The sequence below is a fragment of the Manduca sexta genome, chromosome 2 (assembly GCF_014839805.1).
Source record: "Manduca sexta isolate Smith_Timp_Sample1 chromosome 2, JHU_Msex_v1.0, whole genome shotgun sequence".
Taxonomy (NCBI): Eukaryota; Metazoa; Arthropoda; class Insecta; order Lepidoptera; family Sphingidae; genus Manduca; species Manduca sexta.
Window position 1 is genome coordinate 811,472 of NC_051116.1, and position 15,727 is coordinate 827,198.

The 15,727-nt window shown below is 37.6% G+C and overlaps 1 protein-coding gene across 8 annotated transcripts in view; it reads right to left on the reverse strand.

Annotated features, from left to right (window-relative positions):
• Positions 1 to 15,727, reverse strand: part of LOC115454496 — a 63,309-nt gene that overhangs the window by 43,568 nt on the left and 4,014 nt on the right. For 7 of the 8 annotated variants that reach the window (XR_005112257.1, XR_005112256.1, XR_005112258.1 and 4 more), the window contains exon 1: positions 6,950 to 7,060. The exons of the other annotated variant lie outside the window; for it this stretch is intronic. The gene's annotated coding sequence lies outside the window, so the exon portion shown is untranslated. Of the gene's footprint in view, positions 1 to 6,949; positions 7,061 to 15,727 lie in introns of those variants that run through there. 8 annotated transcript variants of the gene reach the window in all.

Genomic DNA, 15,727 nt, shown 5'->3' on the forward strand with positions numbered 1-15,727 from the left:
CGAAAAAAGTGTTTTCACCCCTTTTTCCATGATGGCGCCAGGGGACAAGGGGGCGACCTCACAAACTTGAGATTAAGCTTCTATTGACCCCCCACACATGTTCTAAAAATAAAATTGGGTTCTCTAAAAAATACAAAGCTCATGTAACATTTCAATGGGCTAATTGTTTTTAGCTTAAGGTTCCATTTTTTTCCTTCGAGTAACTGTTGCTCAAGTGTTTAATGAGTAAAAAAAGAAACAAAGTTTCAGCGTTGTTGCGTTTCCTTTTCTTGCCTAGAAATAGCTTTACTTCCCATTGTGTCTGAAACATAATAATATAATAATAATTTATAGTAACTACTAAAATTATTGTCACTCATTAAAGAAAAAAATATTTTACTTACTAAAGTACTAAGATGTGGCAATCACTGTATACACGTGACTATTTTTTCTACGCACAGCAAAGGCCAACTGGAGTCTGGCCGGAGCGACGAGCGATACGTCCTCTCTCTAGAAAGCCTCAAGGCGGACTAATTTGAAACGATTTGCGCGTTGCGTTTTATAGTAGTATTTAAAATATTTATAGAAAAATAACAGAACTAATTTTGTTGAATTTTTAAATTGTATGTTTTTAAGGAGATGTTCTTCTATTATAGTAATCCAATATTATATTCAATTAAGTAAGATATAGTGATAAAAAAATCATTTAAATGACAAACATTTCTGAAATTTTCGAATTCTTTGAATTTTTATTTCTCATGAATTAAACATAAAAAGATATTTTTTCTCTACTAACTTTTTCTTCAGGATCTTTTTAGTTAGATAAAAATAACATATTGTTATGTTCCTTAGTGGTTTAAGATATTTTGAGCTTCGAAATAGACGTTCGAAGCGCAAATTTGAAAACCTCTGTTCAGTAATCATTAAACAATTTACAAATACTCAATAAATCTAAAAATTTTCTCTACTAACTTTTTAGACAACAAAATTTTCTATAATAATTACTAATTCATATGTTTTTAAAATAATGTTTTGATGGATATTATCTCCTTCGAAAAGTGCTGTTTTTGAGACATACGGCGCGCGGATGCGTAAACGCTCTTAATAGTAATGTAATTAACAGAGTTTTAATTCAATTAGTTTTTCGGGTATCCCAGTTAACTCGCTAGGTTTGGTGGAAGGTTGAGAGTGATTGTAGAGTTCTTAAAATAAGGAAACTCGAGAAATAATCATATATTAGTAATTATAAAATGCTATTTAGAATTGGACGTAGATATGCAAAAAGGATGCAACCCACAGTATGAGAAAAAATGAGTCGAGTATACCAAATAAGTTTTAGTCTATAAGGTTTTATTTTACATTAGTAATAAAAAACTTAATCAAAATATGTTAATTTGAACTTTTTATTAACAAAAAATAGAATATCAATGAGCAAAAATACGATTTAAAACTTTAATATTTCAAAAGTGTCATTGTAAAACTTGTTCTGAATTGGGCACTACGTCCAATTTAGAACAATTCTTACTTTTTATTGATTAATTATCAAGTACCGCAGTGTCTATTTTTGCCGTCAAGCAGCAGTGTGTAGTTACTGTTGTGTTATGAAGGACATTGTAGCCAGTGTAACTACGGGACATACTACATCTCATGTCTCAGGATGGCGAGCGCAGTGGAATACCAACCAATATTTTATAATTCAAGGTGTTGGTGTTTCTACTGTTTATGGGCGGTCGTATCGCTTACCACCAGGCAAACGGCAAGCTCGTCTCGAAATTTAAGCAATAAAAAAAACATAAACGATGCTTTATGATTTACTATATGTATTGATATTCGTGTGTCAAATGTATGTTTTTTTTAAAAAGTATTGTTCCTAAAATTATAATAGATTTATTGATATTAACACTATGCCGGCGGAGCTGCGAAAATAACTTGTCCAATACATTTTAAATGCAAACACTTCATATAGATTTATGTATATTACTGAAGTCAATATAACGATGGAATATAAATATTGAATCAACACTTGACTAATAACATTTGCTGTTTGAAGGTTTATGTGTTACTGAAGGTCGGAACGTCACTGAGAGAAGAGAGGTTGGTGTTATATTTCTATCTGAATAACGACCAGGTATACCATAGTGACTAAGGTTAGTGACCACCAGGCCACCGGATCTTGAATTTTTTGGAGGCGGGTCAAAATCTGGATAATGCTTCCCCCGACCACTTATATTTTTATTTGTCATCATCATTTTGAGCCTCGCGGGAAATAATCTATGTGTTCTGAACGTCTCAGTAGTCAAAGTTGCGTTGTGTATGCGTCTGCCAAGTGTGAATTTACCGTCCTATGAATTCGCGGCCTGGTCACGGGTCCTGGCTTGCCCCCCCTAGATCCGGGGCTGCCACCAGATATAAAGCCATAGGGGCTAAGGTTCGTTCCGGGATCAGCCGGTATATATTCGGTTCCAAACAGGCATAATTATGTCGACTTAGGGGTAATCGTCTCTCAGTCAACATTATCTGGATCTCCCCGAGGCGATGTGTGCTCAGTCTCTACGTTTGTCGCGGCCCTAAGCACACAGTTAAGTGTGTACCTCATGGTTGTAAGTACACATTGAGGTCTATGAGGGACTCACGCATTTCCCTTCTCTTTCCGCCCATCCTAAAAGGGTTCCTTATCCTTCTCCCACACTTCCTTCCCAACTACCCCTTCCAACTTTCCTCCAAGACCCTGCAGTTCAAGCCGGGGGATTCTAGTATCCCATTAGCTGCTTTCTCCCGGTGTTAAATGCGGGGTCTGTATCCAAAAAAAAATCCCGGAGGTGACTGCCGAGACGCCTACTTAAAAAAACACTATCTGAACCCTACTACACTCCCCTCCGGGGCAATTTTCGTGCGCTCGGTTTCCAAATGCACTCCCATGTAAGGGGGACATTTGTCGCGGCCCTAGACATACAGTTAAGTGTGTGTGCCTCTTGGTCAAATTCACATTGAGGTCTATAATGGCTCGCAAACATCTCCCTTCCTTCTCCCCGCGCCAATACATATACCTTCTCCTCCCTCTACACTTCCTTCCCAACTATACCCTCCCTTCGGACTGCCGTGGTTGCTAAGCCGGGGGATCGCTTGTACATCGCTCGCAAGGTAGCCCCGTGATAACCACGGTGGCTCCACAAAAAAAACCTTACTACACTTACCATAAGGTGCAATGGTGATGTAGCCGTGACCGAATTAAAAATAAATAAACACTACCAATCCGACAATGACATCACAATTTACTACCAATTAGCCAAACCCAATCCCACATAACCTCACGTCCCACGTAGTGCCTAAGATGAGTCAAACATTATAATTAGAGGTTACTGTTACAAACTATGACGTCATATAGCACGCATTGCATACTAATTTAAGTTTAACAATGGTTTTGGATGCTATTTAGGTATTTATATTAGTGACATAAGCGAGGATTGAGCAAAAACTTGCAGAAGTTTTGAGCGATTTTTAGCAAACAATCAGGGTAAACTAACTTTTGCAAATATTGAAGCGCAAGATTTGCCTCCAGTTGCATGTATTGAATTATTGAAATACCACCGCTATGTAAACGCGTCTCGCGCAATAATTGCGATAAGAACTTGCTAGTGTTAACTTGGCTTGAGGCAAAGCGGCTTTGATACTACTGATATTAAATGAAGTCCAAAAGGAATGTTTTGACCAGCAAGAAATGTTGAACTCCCAGTTAGTCTATATTGAATACTAACCAGGCAAATTTTTGGCTTTCTGTGCCCTATGAACAACTTATTATAGAAATTACTTACAATTAGATGGCTCGAAGGACCACATCCTTCAGACATCTAAATTTCAAATCTATAGCGAGTTTCGCATTGGGACAATTACGCCAGCCTAATATTTTGTTCACAATCTTCTATTTACGAATATTATTTTCTGTGATTGCAATGTATGGGGTGTTTTAGGAGGAGGCGAGTTTCCGCTATTTGAAATGAAGAAAGAAAGACGTTTATTGTTGGAATAAATAACATAAGCAATTATTATACCAACAATGGGCCTCCCAATCCGCTATACTGCAATACCACTTAGTACTGCAGCGCTGGTTTTCAATGACTAGCACATGTGACGTACAGACACCAAATCAGTATATAGTTATACTTAAACTTAGTTAAATTTGATACGTAGCTTTGGAGAGGGGCTATAAATGATTACTTTTCTATACAAAATTTATGCTGTCTAATTGCCTCTTCAAGTAGAAACTCAATATAAGAATTTGTTTTCGTAATATTTATCTGCTTTAACAATTCAAACTTGGGGAAACGCTGGGCCGAGCCGTAACTCTATTATATAGTTCACGTACTTGACATACTGTTCACACCCCTCGAAATGAACCCAATGAAGCACACTGTTAGATCCAGAAAATATGGCAGGTTTTGTTAAAATCTGCCATAGTGGACCACGTAAGTGTGTCGCGTTCCAGGATCAGCCTGTGTATATCCGGTTCCAACAGGCCGACATAATTATGTTGACTGCGAAGGGCTAATCATCACTCGTCAGTCGACATTTCGACCCCACTCCACAACCATCAAGTGCAGAGGGGTTACATTCCGTACACGCATAAAAAAGAACCTCGATGCGGTACTCAATTGAACTTGGCTTTATTCATAAATGTAAACATTTTTATGCAAGTGATCATGATGTCATCCATGTGGGTGTTTGTTATTGCCCCGGTCGTCGACTGCCGTAATATCTTTATCTTAACCAAAGGCTGGCAACTATACTGCTTATTAAACTTTTATATGCCAGCAATACGTGATGGATATCTCTGATATGGATATTTATTGGACATTACGTGAGATGACCTATTTACTCTCCCTTATCCGATAGAAGGAAAACAATATTTTTTAAATGTAAAGAAATATATCGCACCCTTGGAACTAAGGCGATCTATATTTTAGTTTAATTATTGAGTTTGCGATATATCTAACCATTACCGTTTTCCCCCCAGGCAATTATTGTGCTTTCGGTCTCCACACCGTATGCACGCCCATGCACGGGGGCACATTTGCCGCAACCCTAGACACGCAGAGAGTGTGTGTACACCCCCATGGTTGTAAGTTCACATGGGAGGTCTGATAGGGACTCGTTGAACATTTCCCCTCCTCTTCACTCCGCCCATCCTATTGCTTCCTCTTCCTTCCCCCTTTCCCCCCCCCCCTATTTCTCCTCTTCCTCTCTTCCTCCTGGCCCCTGCAGTCGTTAAGCCGGGAGGAACTAGTATACCGTTCGCAGGTTCCTCCCGCAGTTGACTGCAGGATCAGCAGTTAAAAAAAAACCATTACCGTTTTCGTCCGCACGCGGGACGGAACTATGAGAAGGGACGGGGAACGCGGCGAGGTCCTCGGCGGCGTGGACGGAACTACGGTCTAGTGGAATGTATTAGCTTTAGATGCTCATGCTTTCTACACATGACCAGAGTTACATCGTCCTCTGTATCTGTTAGTACTGAACGCGGCTATCTCCATTTCGCGCAGTCGAATGGAAATAAACGAATAAAAAGTGTACGGTAATCAACAGCATTTGGTATCATTATGTCACTTTTCACAAACTTACACGCAGAGTCGCGGGCAGACGTTAGTTCATTACCTTCACTAGCATATTAAGTTAAAAGTCACGCTCCGAGCTTCGAACTGATGACCTCGCCACAAGGCCATATTACTCATCGGGTTAATTATATATTTTATTATACAGCAGTGATATCATTTTAAACTCATGTTTTTAAATGGTTGATTATGTTTTAATTGATTATGTTACTAAGGATATATAATTTGAAATTTAATCATAAGAGAGATGCTATTGACCCTGAACGAAGTTATAATTTTACTAAACTATCTTATTATTGTATACTAGTTGACCCGACAGACATTGTCCCGTCTTAACTATGAATTTGCAGCACGCATTCTGTCAATCACTGACAGTTATTTCAAACAATTGACAGTTATATATAAAATTTATATTTTCGTTAAGTTTTCTAAAATTTTCTAACCTTACGCGCAATTTTTTGAATTTTTTCTTTCATAAGAACCTTCTCCTGACAATAACAAACACAACAAAAAAAATAGTGAAATCGGTCCAGCCGTTCACGCGTGATGGCGTGACCAAGGGAAATAGGGATTCATTTGTATATATATAGATATATCGTATTAATCAATTTAAAAGAACACTAGAGTTTCATGCCTTCCTTTCTGACGGAAACTGCTTTCCGAAATGGAGATCACACCACAAATAATTAAAGTAGTGAGATACTTGTTTCTATTTCCCATTTTAAGTATTATATATTAATACGAACTCTTAAGAAGTAACAATTATTATAAACTAGCTTTTGCTCGCGGATTCGTCCGCGTGAAGGAGTTTTCCGGGATAGAAAGTATCCTTTAACCTTCCCAGGGTCTTAAACTATCTCCATAGCAAATTTCATAAAAATCCGTTCAGCAGATTTTGAGGAAATCGATCATATATACAGACAGAGGACTTTGTTTTATAATATGTATAGAATTTGAGATGGCCAATTACTTGCCTTACTTCCTTACTAATCACACAGTAACGGGTTGGTAAGTTGATGTTACTTCTGTCCTGCGTAAAAATTATAGCTGCAAAATGAATGTCATAACCTTTTTAAATTTTGGACCGGTCTGTTACATATTGAAGTCTATTATCTTGTTTATTAAATCTGAAAACTAGTCCGAAACTATACGAGTATCAAGAAATATCCCGCGTATTTTTAACATAAAAATCGTTATATGAAAAAACAAACAACATTTCAAAGTAACAATACAATATCCAATAATGGTCGTGTAAGTAAACGTTGATTACACTTAACTACAAAAAAAAACTTTACTAATTACTACCACAATGACTTCTCAATAGATCACTATACAAGTCACAAACAATAATCGAATAAACTAACCTGAACTTTATTGTATCACATTTATTATCCAATGTAAATTACATCATAAAATCCGCAAACACAACCGCTCTAAACGGCGACCACGGCAAGACTGATTCATTTAATGGACTTATACGTCTGATTTGCACTTGTTGCTAGGGCTGCCACTATCTGAATTAACTTAGGTGGGATGAAATGTCAATTTGAGGTTTTTTTTTAAGATTATATTCACTGGCTTACCGGTCGTTTTGTCATAAACCCACACTAAAATGATTTATTGTTTCAGTTGCATAGGCTTTCCACGCACAAACCACAAATAAATTTACTAATATAAGTACCTACATGGCGTCACGCCTTATTCTTCTAGGGGTAAGCAGTCTAGTAACGTTTTGCCGGCACATTGTCACATGCTATAGGGGACAACTCATGCCATTTACCCGGCACGATATAAGACTTCAAGCTGTTATTCAACAGCAAACTTAATATAATTTTGCCTGGCTATGGGATCCAACCCGAGATCTCATCTCAGTAGTACTGCTTAGATAAGCAATACAATACTAAGGTGTAAAAAAAAACTGTTTTTTTTTAATAAAGGCACGGCCAAATTTCACCACTGCACCTGATGAAACTAAGAGGAGAAAGTTCCAGATGAGTATGCACTGATGATGAAGGATGGTTATTAGTTACTAGTCGACAAATTATGCCGGCCTGTTTGAAACAGGAAATACACAGACTGATCTCGGAATGCGACACACTTACGTAGGCAACTATGCCCATTAATACATAACATAACGTCACGCATTTATCCCCGAAGGGGTATGCAGAGGCGCAACTAGGACACCCACTTTTCGCCAAGTATGTTCCGTCCCATGATGTGATAGGGGGCGAGCCTATCGCCATATCGGACACAAATTACAGACTCCGGGCTGATACTGAGCAGAAAAACCCAAATATCACTTTATCACTATGCCCATTAATGGGTTTAATAATTCTCTATTGATAATACACAAAGACTACATACATAATTTTAGTGACTTTATTAAGAGGACTGTGCCCTTGGGATTTGAAACTGCAGTCATTCGTCTTAACAGTCCGTTCCATACCCAACTAGGCTATCGCAGCTTCAATTCAAGTGTACAATTAATACAAGTTCATGATACAAAGTTTTTAATAGGCTAAATAAATGTTTTGATTAAAAATATCTGATTATTTAACATGTTTGTTGCCAACCCTGCCGGCTCGCGCTCCAGCTGATAATTCGGTTTACAATGTATAAAGCGGGACGGAGAATGTTTATGTTTCGTTCCTTTCATAGGCATTTTTGAAGGTTAAAATTATGTTTTATAGAACGTATAAATAGCATACTCTCTGTATCTACGCGAATTTTTTGTACCAAATGTACAATGGTACTTCTTATAATAATGACTGCTTCGATGGCGTAGTTGTAATTGTACATAGTACGAATACAACTACTGCACTGAGGTCCTGGGTTCGAATCCCGGGTCGGGCCAAAATAATTGTGACTGGGTGTTTCCTTCTTAAAACATTACTCAGTCGCAGCTCGAAGTCAGGAAGTTGGTAGTGTGATACCCCCGTGCCTAGGAAATGGCGGTTTGTTAATTTTCTGAATTCAAAATGCTTAAAACAATTATAAAGTCTTACATTTTTGACAGTTTAATTAATAATAATTATATTTAAATATGCATTATGGTAATTTAAAAATATGGCACAAAAGTAGGCTATGTTGTGCTAGCATGTGCCAGACGCCTGCTTGGCATAATGTCTGGCAAACACGCAGGTACAATTCTAGATTTCGCTTTAGGCTGTATATGTTTATGCCTTAGGCCGTGACTCGTGACGCAATAAAAGATTCTATCTATGGTGCATTGGAAATAACATGTAGTTATAATAAAAAATATTTGTAGGATCAAAATTAGAATTAGTTATAATTATAATTGTACTCAGTTTTGCGTCTTATTTAAATATAAATAAAAAAAAGTTTTGTCTATGAACAATTTTTTCACAAATTTCGTACCGCAAACTCTTCCCTCAAGAACAGTATTAGCATAGTGAAGTTTCAGAATCGGATAAATTCATCGTTTAAGAGATTCATTTTACAAATAAACTTACATATGAACAAAATATATTTCTATAAAGTAACATAGACCGAAATTAAAAAAAAAAAAACGCGCCAACATCTACCGAGATAGAATATATCGTATTCCCCCGTGACCATGAAGGCGGCAAAGTCTTCAAAACGTCGGGAGCAAATAATAGAATAAAAAACCACAGTTTTATTTTAAAAATATTCTTTCAAAGCAAAGCTCCTTCGGGAAATTTCTTTAATTAAATACCTATTTAGAATCTTGTCAATGTCCTGAACTAACACAACATTATTATTGTTTTAGTAACGTTAAAGAAATACCGCATCAACCAAACCAGAAATAACCTATAAAGCTATTTTACTATCAATAAAAGATATAATAACTCATTATTACAGCCATAATTCTTTTGTAGACTCAATGGCGCCCGAAAATAACCACATTATTTATCCTTGATATATCACTATTGTTTTTTATGACAAGACGAGCATGCGCGGTACACAACATATTAATTTGCAACCAACACTATTTGATAGACAGTTTTAAAGAAACTTTTTGGTACTTTAAATATAAAAAAAAAAACAAATGTTTTTTTAGCAATTATTCGTAAATCTTTGCATATACCGCTGTAATAATATATGGAAGAATGCCCAAGGCCATTTGCTCGGTAGAGCATCTTAATATTTTTTTTTTTTTTTTTTTTTTTTTATTTGGTTCACAACTTGAAATATACACATAATATTATCTTACTCTTAAAAACAATTCAATTACGAATAAACATTTTGGTGTAATATCTAAAAATAGTGAACACAACACGCGATTTAGCTTTTTTGTACTTGCTATATGTATGTTATTATAAACAATTGAAAAAGGATTAAAAATAAAGCAAAAAGTAAAAACTAATCATTATTAATAATTTTTAAAACAATATTAATTAATAATAATTAATAATAATTAACACGTTCTCAAACTTACGAACAGTCTATTTAGATCCTAAAAGGTAAATGCCCAAAATAGTAAAATCTCATCATTGCTTGTTAGCAGTTATTAGCATTCGTAAGTTCGCTAACTTATAAGCCCTTGATGAATGAAATACTGCCTTGTTTGGGTTGCCAGTTTCGACTAGTTTCGTTATTTAGTGAAGTCCAAGGGACTAAATCATTGATTCAGAAAGTGGTCCAAGTGAATCCCCAGTGGTCTACGGGAGATTTGACGGAGGTCTACGTTGGCGTGACCAAAAAATAGGGGTCCATAATTCGTAATTAGGGGTCCAAGAAAATGTATCTGGTTTGATAGTAAAGTATGGGCGATAGTTGTAATGCACTCTCTCTGCGAAGCCGAAAATTTTTGATCCATATTTTTTACCATTTTAATAACGATAAAATGGTTTAAAGGTTTGATTGTCTTTTAAGCATTAAGTGTTGCTATCAGAACAAAATCCCTCACAACATCCATGTTGGACTCCAGTCCAGCTTTCATTTTAAAACCTGGCAGCCCTAAAGCGGAGTGATTCACGGTTCAGTCGGTAATGAGAACGGTTTTGGCCCGAAGGCCGTTGGTTCGGTAAACAATAGTGAATGTTTACTATAACACCTGTTTTGTAGTCGAACCGTGCGTGGACTTTCCAGTTTCTTTAAGGGTTCCTTGACCTAAAATTCATGGATTTATTTAAAGCCGATTCCAAAAATCTCACCCGCTAACTATGCTTTTATGGTAAGAACAAACCAATAAAAATAAGTCATATGTAAACATGTTAAAAAAAACTTTATTTTAATTGGTCAATTTTCGTTCAATCAAAAAAAATCAATCCAAAGGATTCGATTAAGATCGTTTGTCCAATCAGCCATTACACAGAGTAATGCAATCAAAAATAAACTGTGAGAACCAAAACATAAGCGAGTTTTTTCAATGCTTAATACAGTAGAAAAGTATAAGTAATAGTTATATGTATTACATACATACCTACATATATGTTTCGTTTACATATAATAACAGTGTGATAGTAAAAAAAAAGCCATCATTGCATGAAATGCAATTATGAGATTTATTTATTAATAAATTTCATGAAAGTTTACAGCACTTGGCCAAAACACTTACATCTAACAATCTAGATACGTTCTAGGTTCCAGTCTATGTGTGTATTTTCGTATCGTTATCAGTTAAAACTTGGAACCTACGCGATATATTGTATCTACTCCCGTATTCCATGCATCAATATATCACAATTCACAAATCATACTTTGAGAAAACTCTGAGACAATTAATTATTATCGCGATAAGTCACCTGGGATAAATTTTCAAAATGGTGCCCACAACCCTACCAATAAGATACCTTTCAAATAAGTACTTATTATTTAAACCATGGGAAAGACAAGTAATTATTTTCCACGCTACAAATCAACTGATTTATTTCTCCAAAATGGCGTCCGAATTCTCCCATGGCGTTTCACAATAAAGCACCGCTACAGTCAATATTAATATTGTCAAGTCTATTAACAACTGCTAATTAGACGCTCCATAAATGACCCCAAAATTACCTCACGCAATAAAAATAGCTTGCAGACATCCAGACGGCACAATACTCGATAAACTGAACCTCAACTGTTACGTAACGATGACATCAGCGCGGAAAAAAGGCGCGAAGATTACGTCACTGCAATGGCGGCTTCGGCCATACTCTATAGTAGTATAGTGGCCACCCGGAAAAAATAAACAAGATTATCTTGTTTTTTTTATTAGAAAAACGCACTATTTCTTGTTATTTTGAGCGTATTGTAATTTATTCGGTTAATGTGAACGACGAATTAGGTTATAATTTTGGAGTAAGTAGATATAAGATGTATTTTGTATCTAGTTGTAACTGTAGAAACAAGTCGATTTTTTTATCATTGAGTAAGCCCTCCTAATGTGCAAGTATGTTTCTCGATGGTAAGAAACATCACAACCCATAAGCATCTCCAATAATTCTTTATTTTATCGTGTGGAGTCCCTTATTACCTACAATCAATAAGACAGGGCGCTATAATACTGGCGAACAGGAAAGGCGTTTCTTTTGTCGATTTTCGTAAAATATGGATTACACTAAAAGTCACTAGTTAAATGACTTGACCAGGAAAATAAAACACCTCGATATGTGGAAATATATCATAGAACTAATTTCATGTATTGCCGTTAACTTTAAAGCGAAACAGCAAGGATGGCGCCCTCAAAACAGTTTATTTACTTTTCTAGACAGACTAAACCTTGCCATACTAAAATTACAATAACTCCGTTGTGAAGGCAATCAAAGAAAATAGAGATATTGCAATCCGTTTCGATGATCGATTTCGAAAGTATCGATCGACAAATGAGGGAGAAAGTATTAATCGATTAGCAATCGAATTAATCTGATGCATTGATGCATAATTTATCAAATGTAGTGCGACTTCACCGGCCTTCTTGTTACAGACCGTGACATCCGTGAGACGGCAGAAGAGGGGGGAGTATCCCTTTTATAGTAGCTACATATAAGAACAGAATTGAAGTTTTAACCAGTACCTATCATTATATAGGTATGACTTCGAGGTCACAAGGAGGGCGATCCATAATGTACATATAGCATTTGCTAAAAGAACTTTAGTGCATGCAGAAACAACAAGCGGCGATAGCCTAGTTGGGTGTGGAATGGACTGCCGAGACGAATGTCCGCAGGTTCAAATCCCAAGGGCACACACCTCTGACTTTTCTAAAAAATCATGTGTGTATTCTTTGTGAATTTATCGTTCGTTTTAACGGTGAAGGAAAACATCGTGAGGAAACCTTTTTTTTTTGTTTTCGCGGAGAAAGTGCCTTATGACTACCGCCCAGCCTTCGGGGGGGGCGACTGAGCGGTTATGTTGGGGTCACCGTGCCTTACGGCCCGGCGTTGAGCCACCCGGATTTGATCTTGACCTTCGGGTGACCGCCGGGCCGAGTCCCTAACCTATATACACGCACGGCATACCAACTAAAACTCCGCGGTGGCCGTCTTCGGCGCATTAGGGACGACTGTGGGCTTCCTCTGACTGAAATGTTTAAGTTTTCGTCCGCAGTCGTCCTGCGCGGTGCCGCCTGTTGCGGCCCGTCTCCCTATGGGGGGCCTCAGAAGCCCCCGCGTAACCGAAGGACGCTCTCGGCGTCAACGGCAGCATGAGGCCTACCTTCCACGCTGCCGTCCATCTCGGGGTCATCACAATGTGCGAGATGTGCACAACGTACACTAAGGGCGGACGGCCCCCAGCCGCCCGCCGACGACCCCCCGATGGCCCCTATTAGTCGCCTTTTACGACAGGCAGGGGATACCGTGGTGGAATTCTCCAAACGCCCCCATTCCACAGGGCGGATCGTGAGGAAACCTGCACATCTGAGAAGTTCTCTATAGGAATTTCGAAGGTGTGTGAAGTCTACCAATCCGCACTAGGCCAGCGTGGTGGACTAAGGCCTAATCCCTCTCAGTAGTAGAGGAGGCCCGTGCTCAGCAGTGGGCAAGTATATAATACAGGGCTAATATTATTATTATTATTATTACATGCAGAAAAGGGTGTCGAATTTTTTTCGTTCGGGTCGCCGGAATTCCTAAAGCCAGTCTTGGTTTAAACATACTATTATTTTAAGTGTTCGTTAATTAACAAAATCGCCTTAATTTTGAAACACAGACTTGATTAAAATCTCTACTGAATTCAAAATTTGCTCAGCTTAGTACTATTTACCAATATTGGTATCAGAAAACAGAGCATTAAAGTCACCTTACAAAAGTAAAGAAATTATCCATCGTACATACATACATCGTATCACTCGTGTAAGCCCATTAGTCTCAAATTACGTAACTTTAGAAACAGTCCATTAAATACATTAAGACGGTACAATGGGCGTTTCCCGCCATTGTGTCGAAATCTTTTGTAAGATCCCACGGAGTCAGACGACGCCGACGCTCGAAGGACCAAAACAGCGCCATCTTATAATGCGAACTTTTATGTGTCGAGGTTTATGTTTGTTAAAGTTAAAACAGTTAGGTTAAATACAAATTAGTGTTTCTAGAGAGTAGTCAAGCTTCTCCCTTCGATGTTACTGCTAATCCTGGCTGACAGAAGTGCAATGGTTTGTTGTGAATAGTCTCGTAAATTAAGTAACCACCGGGTGGATTTGAATAACAGACATAACATAGTGGGAGTTTTAACTCGATAAGAAGCGATACGTGTGAAGTCCAGTTGCTTTAGCAGGCGCTTAGCATTTGGCGTGAAGAAAAATAAGTTCTTAATTTTGACAATTAATAGGTAAGGTGATTGATGCGTTGGTTAGCTAGTGGTGACCTTAAAAAGAAGTCCTCAAATGGACACCGCGTCTCCCCAAGTGCAAGGCCCCGAAGGTTCCCTGGTTCCCTCTTTCCTCCCCCCCAATGTAAAACCACCACTGAACTCACGACCAACAATAGTATTATATCATCCATATTACTATGTAAAGTTGAAGAATTTGTGTTTGTTTAAACGCGCTAATTTCAGGAATTAATGAAAAGATTTTGTTTTTTTTTTACTAATAGAATACTACTCCTGAACAACTTTTGTCCCAAGAAAATATATCCCGGAAAAAAAATATTTTGCGAACGGAGCCGCAGGCAAACTCTAGTTTCCCATACAATCCTTAATGTACTTATCATCCATTATTAACATAGCCTTAAACAAGAGGTTTTAAAAAAGTTCATTTTTTTTTCCCGTAAACAATTTAGTGTAACCTTTTTTCTGCTAATCATTTTAATCTCAAGGTTACTAAACGTGTTTCTAGTATTAACATAGACAATTTAGCTGCTCGAACACTTTGGTCAGAGACAAAAATACATTTATGATATAAATAATGCAAGTAGGATCGGAAACGACCTAAATAGAATAAATGATTATTGTATTTGCATTAACAATGTTTAATAGTAATTTTAACAGTTATTTCGCTGGAGTCCTATTAGAAGCTTCTATGTTATATTTAATGTGCAAATTGAATTTTATCACACTAGCTTTTGGTCGCAGCTTCGCCCGCGTGAGTTTTCCGGAATAAAAGTCCCGCTATATAATATTTTCCCGGAATAGAAAGTAGCAATAGGAACAGGCGAAGTCGCACGCAAAAGCTTATTTATAAAAGCCGAATGAAACTATTTAGCCAACTCCAAATATCTTGCTTCATTTTTATAAAAGTAATTCGCAATATATAATTAATGTTAATTGAGAAATTTATACAACGTTTTATTGGCGGGTTTGCTTGTCATTTTAAGTTGTGTTGATAGGCCGTATATGAGGGTCTGGGTACATATCACCATGTCTATTTCTGCCACCAAGCAGTTTACATGTAGGTACTATGTTTGAAGCAGTGGTGGTACGACGCGAGGCCCCAGGCTATGGCAAGAAAAAGGACGCGAGTCCCCGAAGCAAAAAAAGTTCCACGGTTTCAACAGTTTCATAGGTCATAAAAAAGTCCTCTAAGGCCCTGCCCGAGGCCCCTGTAAGTACTAGGCCCTAGGCGGTTGCCTGGTTTGCCTCCCCATAAGGCTACCTCTGGTTTGAAGGTCTATGGCCTAGTAATAAATGCCAGTTTCGCTATGCAGTGTGATAGGTGAAACGCTCTCAAGTTAAAGCCCTTGTAACTCCGAGGCTCTGGGCGGTTGCCTGGTTCGCCTTCCCCTAAGGCTGCCTACGGT